At 53.1% G+C, this 7,579-nt stretch overlaps 1 long non-coding RNA gene across 1 annotated transcript in view; it reads left to right on the top strand.

The window, feature by feature from the left end:
- The first annotated feature begins 619 nt into the window (after nt 1–619).
- Nucleotides 620–7,579, top strand: part of LOC138285957 (uncharacterized) — a 30,327-nt gene continuing 23,367 nt past the window's right edge. Inside the window, exon 1 of the long non-coding RNA XR_011201669.1 lies at nt 620–729. This is a non-coding gene — a long non-coding RNA (uncharacterized lncRNA). The remainder of the gene's footprint in view (nt 730–7,579) is intronic.

The following is a 7,579-nucleotide window of genomic DNA, read 5'->3' as shown; positions in this document are numbered from 1 at the left end:
TCTTAAAAGTATGGCTTTGAGGACATTTATAGAAAAGTTGTGGTGTGAAATGCACCATATGTTACTGTGTTTTTAAGAATGCTGTCAGCGGGTTTACATTTACTCTGCAGTTTGAACCAGCATTTTACATCACAGCATCCTGGACGGTTCCCAGCCTCTCCTGCTTCGAGCCTGCCCCATCCAGAACCTTTACTTTGAGGCCTGGAGCGGTGGAGGGGCCTGTACTCAGAGAGCGCCCTGGGCGAAACCAAATTAGGCACCCCCCCAGATTCCTCTCAGTATCTCTGTGATGGAAAAAATGAGAGACATAGAATGAAGGTAAATGGTGTGTGGGGGGGTAGAGGGGGTGTTTCGAGAGAGAGGAGACTCATGAGAAGAAAAGCAGTCAAAATGCAGACGCTGCCTCCAGAAACAGTATTTAAATGCACTTTTGTTTGGAACCACGTCGAAAAAAAAACTACTGCAGGTAGCTCCTGCGCCCCGCGGAGGGTCTGCGCCCTGGGCGCGGGCCCAGCTCGCACAGGTCAGCCTCCCCTGCTTCGGGCCTGTTTCTAGTTCCTGTGTTTTGCGGCCTGAAGCCGCGGAAGTCGCCAGCCCCCACCGCTCCTGGCCTGCCTTCTCCAGCTCCTTCATGTTTGATCAGACGATGAAACCGTAACACCTTGTTTGCACGGCTTGTTGGCGAAACACCAGCTCATCCCTCAGGATTCCTGCAGCCAAGTTGCTCAGGTAACACAAACAGACAGAAATAGTGCACCAGCCAGCCCGAACCCCAGAGGGAGAGTTTCCAAAACACAGCTCATTAACCAGTTTTTCCGCATTTTGCAAAAAGAAAAAGGCAAATGAACCTTCGCGATTAAATGTGGTCTGAGGAGGCAGAAATAATTTAAGTCATGCAACTCCAAGGTTTGTGGCCAAGATCTTGTCATTTTACATAATAAGATATCTGTAAGCACCTTTAGCCAGCCCCCTTCATTCATTGGTCTCTTGTCCCATTCACTTTTTTAGGGTTGAGCCTGCGACTGCTTGCGAGACTCTGTTATGTACAGTTAAGGGCTTGGAGCCCGCCTGCCGCTCACCATTGGTTGGTTTGCGTGGCACTCATCTTTACAGCCTCGTAATTCGTTGGCATAATTTCTGTTCTTGTGTGCGGAGCAGGGAAAAAGCATTAATTGATTCAACTTAATTAGCGCCTGTCCGCTGCTCCCGATGTGATCGAGGTACTATTTCTTCTTTTTAACTTCTAGTGCCCGGTAAATAGAAGTCTTGTGACTGGCAAACACGTGCCCAGCAGCACAAATAAAATTGTAAAGTTTTCTTTTTTAAAGCTAACTTCTTTATTTTGCCATGTCGTCTTTTCTCAGTTTCCATGCATATTTTCCTTTGTTTTTTGCTCATGGGCGCTGTCGCCAAAAGATAGCAATTAACGTGTTCTAAATATGTGAGACCTATTACATTGCAAATGCTTGTTCATCTTCCCAGCATTGCATACAACATGGGACAGTGGGTCAGCCCACTTCAGCCATTGGTTAACGTCACTGTGAGTGACACATTATGGCCCTCATTACAACATTGGCGGTAAAAGCCGCTTACTGACGTGAAGAAGACCGCCAACACACCGCCATGGCTGTGGAATTCCACCACAGCTATTATGACTCACATCTCGGAATCCACCAAAATTCAGACACCCACACAAGTCCGCCACACCAAAGGTCAGTAATAAACTGACGCCAACAGAAATACGCCCACACTATCATGACACACGAATCCACGTGGCGGTCTTTCAACTGCGGTATTCCATTGGCGGTACACACCACCGCGCTCAAAATACACACACATCTACAAAACACAGCCACATTGGCCGATTCAAAATACACACACCTGAGACACATACACACACCACTCCCACACAGCCATTACAATATAAAACACACACCCACATCACCCACAAACCCCCACGACAAAGAATACAGAAAGAAGGCCAGAGAGAGACACCACCAGCAAGTACAACAGCATCCACAGGCACATAACACCATCACCCACACAACTTCCACGCACAACACACCACTACATATCAGCACACTTATCACCACCCACTCCACCCCACACATCACCTACACCACCCCATGTCACGGCAAAGACACCCCAGGTTCTCGGATGAGGAGCTCAGGGTCATGGTGGAGAAAATCGTTCGGGTAGAGCCACAGCTATTCGGATCACAGGTGCAGCACACCTCAATTGCAAGGGAGATGGAGCTATGGCGAAGAATAGTGGACAGGGTCAACGCAGTGGGACAACACCCAAGAAATAGGGAGGACATCAGGAAAAGGTGGAACGACCTACGGGGGAAGGTGCGTTCCGTGGTCTCAAGACACCACCTGGCAGTTCAGCGGACTGGCGGCGGACCCCCACCTCCTCCCCTACAACTAACAACATGGGAGGAGCAGGTCTTGGCGATTCTGCATCCTGAGGGCCTCGCAGGAGTAGCTGGAGGAATGGACTCTGGTAAGTCAAAGCTTTACTATTACATCCCCCACGCTACCTGCATGCTATCACATACCCCCACCCTCGCCCTCACCCCCATCACACCAACACCTCACAAATGTACCAATATCACAAACAACCCATCCCAACACCAAGCCCTGCATGCAACAACAAAGCATGGACACCCATCACTAAAGCATGAACACTGCACATAGCCATACACCCCCCTAAACCATCATCACACAAGCTCCCACACAGGAATGCCAGCACTGGGGTACACGGTCACCCACCCATTGCACACCATGGCACACACAGATGCAATAATCATGCCTTTCCACCCCTGCAGGACCCCTACCCAACATCACCAGACAGGAGGGTCCAGACATGTCCACTCCACCCACAGAAGAGGCCCACAGTGATGACAGCAGCTCTGTCCAACTGGATCTAGATGACCAGCCCAGACCATCGGGGACCTCTGGACAGTCGGTTCCCCTCACACAGGCACAGGCCACCACAGACCTTCCCCTCTCTGGAAACACCAGCACAGCACCCACCCAGCGGGCCCATACCTCCGTCCACAGGACACGTCAATCAGCTGTGTGTCCACCACTACAGGGAACCCAGGATAACCCACCAACCCAACAACAACAGGGACCTGGGGGCAGTGGCAGTGGGCACACAGTCCAGGGGATGGAGGCCCAGGAACACGGGAACTGGGAGGGCTGCCGTGCGACAGGGGGCGGACAGGCCAAGGGAACCCACTCTCCACGAGGCCCTCTCCTCCATCCTGGGAGCATACCACCACTCTCAGGAGACGATGGCAACGGTACTGGCCAAGTTTCAGGAGACCCAGCGCATGCAGGAGGAACAGTATTTGGGCTTCAGGGAGGAATTCAGAACCATCAGCTCCACCCTGGGCACCATCGTAGGGGTGCTGAAGGAAGTACTCAACACCAGGAGGGACACTGTGGCACTACAAGGGGCCCCTGACACTAGCATGGACGATGAACTGCCAACCACCTCCTCCGGCGCTAGTGGACAGGACGCCCTGCCACAGGACCACCACACCAGCACCTCACCCCTGCAGACGGAGAACCACCCCGCAAACGGTCCCTGAGATCCAGGAACAAGACAGAGAACAATGCCAAGACCCCCGCCAAGAAATGAGACCACCCTGATTGTCATCCTACTGTCCCACTTTGTCACCCTGTCCATAAATAAACTGCCCCAGCTCCACTTCCTATGCCCATATGGGCAATGTACCTGTGAGACTAATAGACTGGACTCTGCCATGGACACTCCTCCGCCATCACCCCTCACCATTTAAGTTCCCCCTCCAATATTTTGCATTTAAATAAACACACCTAAAGCACAAAATGATCTGGAGTCTGTCTGTGATTTCGAAATAGTGTATTTGCAATTACAGTGACAAAATGTTTTTGAAATAGTAATGTCAACATACCTATGTCACACAGCTCTAGTCCATGAGGAATTTAAGCAGATGACACACAGTGGGACCCACATCTGTGAAACCATAAGGGAAAGTGACAACTCAGTGAACATACACTGGGTGAAAACGACAGACAGGATAGAGGTAGTATTGTAAAAGTACATGTAGTAGGCAGGATTGTATTCTCACCTGTGTTTCACTGGAAATATTGCTGGACCACTGAGTCCCTGTTCTGCATGTCTTCTTCCTCTGCTTCATCCTCGTCACTGTCCACAGGCTCCACAGCTGCCACAACACCGCCATCTGGACCATCCTCCTGCAGAAAAGGCACCTGTCGTCGCAAAGCCAAGTTGTGAAGCATACAGCAGGCCACGATGATCTGGCACACCTTCTTTGGTGAGTAGAATAGGGATCCATCTGTCATGTGGAGGCACCTGAACCTGGCCTTCAGGAGGTCGAAGGTCCGCTCGATCACCCTCCTAGTTCACTCATGGGCCTCATTGTAGCGTTCCTCTGCCCTGGTCCTGGGATTCCTCACTGGGGTCAGTAGCCATGACAGGTTGGGGTACCCAGAGTCACCTGCAAATGGCAAGGGACAACTGTTAGACACACACTAACCTGTAGGTATAACCCCAGACAACCATTCCCACTGTCTTGCTTCCAGGGGCTCACATAATAGCCACACACGGTGCCTCTGGAGTTGACCCATCACATAAGGGATGCTGCTATTCCGCAGGATGTAGGCGTCATGCACTGAGCCAGGGAACATGGCATTCACATGGGAGATGTACTGGTCTGCCAAACATACCATCTGTACATTCATAGAATGATAACTCTTCCAGTTTCTGTACACCTGTTCACTCCTGGGGGGGGGGGGCAAAGCCACATGGGTCCCATCAATGGCACCTATGATGTTGGAGATATGTCCCAGGGCATAGAAATCACCTTTCACTGTAGTCAAATCCTCCACCTGAGGGAAACCGATGTAGCTCCGCATTTGTTTCAGAAGGGCAGACAACACTCTGGACAATACGTTGGAAAACATAGGCTGGGACATCCCTGATGCCATGGCCACAGTTGTTTGATATGACCCACTTGCAAGGAAATGGAGCACTGACAGCACCTGCACTTGAGGGGGGTTTCCTGTGGGATGGCAGATTGCTGACATCAGGTCTGGCTCCAACTGGGTACACAGTCCCTGGATTGTGGCACGGTCAAACCTGTAGGTGATTATCAAATGTTGCTCCTCCATTGTCGACAGGTCCACCAACGGTCGGTACACCGGAGGATGCCGCCATCGCCTCACATGTCCCAGCGGACGGTGCCTATGAAGGACAACAGCGAGCACAGAGTCAAACAACTCAGAGGTAACTAACCACAGTTTACACAGAACACCAATCATACACAAAAGGTGGCCTGTATGTGTGTTGAGACTAGTCCTAGGTATGTGAGACGCAGTTGAAAATGAGGCCATGTGGGCCCCTGCAATGGCGGCTGCCTGACCTCTAAAGTGGAACAATGGGATGTGAGCTAACTGCACTGGCGTTCTACACCGTCGCAGTAGGCGGTCGGAGACCGCGGCGCAATGCTGCATTGGTTAACATTGGACCCTATGGGTCCCAGGAGCCAATGACGATGTACGCCGGCGGCGATGGTACGCACTGCCACGGACGTGACCGCCATTTTCTATCACTTCAATCACTCGATACCTGATCTTCGACAGGAGAGGACCTACACTGCAAGTGCTGCTGTGACCTCAGTCTGGAAGAGACAATGGCTCCTGCGTCTGGGGAAAGGGCCCCTGCCTTCACATCGGAGGAGTTGGAGAAGCTTGTTGATGGGGTCCTCCCCCAGTACACGCTACTCTACGGTCCTCCAGACAAACAGGTAAGTACACAGGGAGCATGTTGTATGGGCTATGCCTGTGTGGAGAGGGCTGGATGTAAGAAGGAAGGGGGCAGAATGCTGCGTGCATGTAAGACGGTGAGTGCATGTGCCACATGGCAAGGGTAGGGATGGGGGCCACTCACTTTGACGGTGCAGTTGGTAATGACTTCTCTTCTTCCCCTGTACATTTCATGTAGGTCAGCGCCCACCAGAAGAAAGATATTTGGCGTGCCATCCCCAAGGACGTCCGGACCCTGGGGATCTACCACAGATGGAGCACCCACTGTCGGAAAAGATGGGAGGACATTCGCCGCTGGAGCAAGAAGATGGTGGAGGCTCAGCTGGGGATGGCCTCCCAACGTGGGAGGGGTGCCCGTCGAACCATGACCCCCCTGATGTTCAGGATCCTGGTGGTGGCCTACCCATAGTTGGATGGGCGCTTAAGGGCATCACAGCAGACACAAGGAGGTGAGTACACTCTCATTCAGCTGACTTTGCAAGCAGTGGAGTTGTCTGGGTGGGGGAGGAGGGCTGTGGGTTTTTCTAGGCCAGGGCGAGTTCCATAGGCTAGGCCCCTCCGTAAGGCATGGCCCTGTGGCCCCACACCCCTCCTCTGTAGAGTGCCAAGTACAGCTATTCATGCCCCTGTGTCATCTATGTGTGCAGATGTCGTCCATAGCCTTGTAGGCCATTTCCCAGGAATTGCACTGTGGAGCCCAAGAGCGCGGCATAGTGCAGGGGGCCTCTGTGTCTGTCTTGTCCGCCAACGGTAGCGATAATCCATGCACTCAACATGTCTTTCTTCTGTCTCCCCCTCTTTTTTTGGTCTCCCTGTTCTTGTGTGCATTAGCATTATCAGGCGGAGGAGCAGTGGCACCGGAGTACGAGGGAGCTGCATCCCACATGGCCCTGGGGGGGAAGACTAAGGACTCGGAATTCACCAGTGGGACGGAGGGCGAGGGGAGCTACACGGCGGGGACAGGAGCTGACACCAGCGACACGGACTCGTCCTCTGATGGGAGCTCCCTTGTGGTGGCGGCAACATCTGTGCTCCCCCGCATCTACAGGTACAGCCGCCACCACACCCTACAGGCACCACCCTCCCAGCAGCCCCTCAGCCTTCGCCCGTGCCCGCTCACCCAGGAGGGTGGGCATTACCTTCGCCCCAGGCACCTCAGGCCCTGCCCCAGTCACCCCTGCTGCCCTCAGTGAGGAGGCCACTGACCTCCTCAGGTCCCTCACTGTTGGGCGGTCTACCATTCTGAATGCCATCCAGGGTGTAGAAAGGCAGTTGCAACAAACTAATGAATTCCTGGAGGGCATTTATTCTGGTCAGGTGGCCCTTCACCGAGCTTTTCAAACTCTGGCCTCAGCACTGATGGCAGCCATTGTCCCCGTCTCTAGCCTCCCCCTCCAACTTCCTCCACCCAGACCCAATCCCCTGTACCTCTGCCTATCCCAAGCACACCATCAGACCAGCCTGCACACACCTCACCACACAAGGGAAGCTCAGGCAAACATAAGCACCACACATCCCACAGGCACTCAGGCAAGCAACACACACATGCAGACACACCAACATCCACTGCCTCCACTGTGTCCCCCTCCTCATCGTCTCCCTTCTCCCTCCCAGTCTAGTCTACACTCACACCTGCATGCACTACCTCTACAGCCACTACGTCCCTCACCAGCACACCCACCAGCACACCCCGCTCACGTGCAGTCACCACCCCCACTACCATTCACACGTCCCCTGTG

The sequence above is a fragment of the Pleurodeles waltl genome, chromosome 3_1 (genome assembly GCF_031143425.1).
Source record: "Pleurodeles waltl isolate 20211129_DDA chromosome 3_1, aPleWal1.hap1.20221129, whole genome shotgun sequence".
In the NCBI taxonomy this organism is placed as follows: Eukaryota; Metazoa; Chordata; class Amphibia; order Caudata; family Salamandridae; genus Pleurodeles; species Pleurodeles waltl.
The sequence above is the reverse complement of the archived record's forward strand: the minus strand, read 5'-3'. Positions and strand labels throughout refer to the sequence as shown.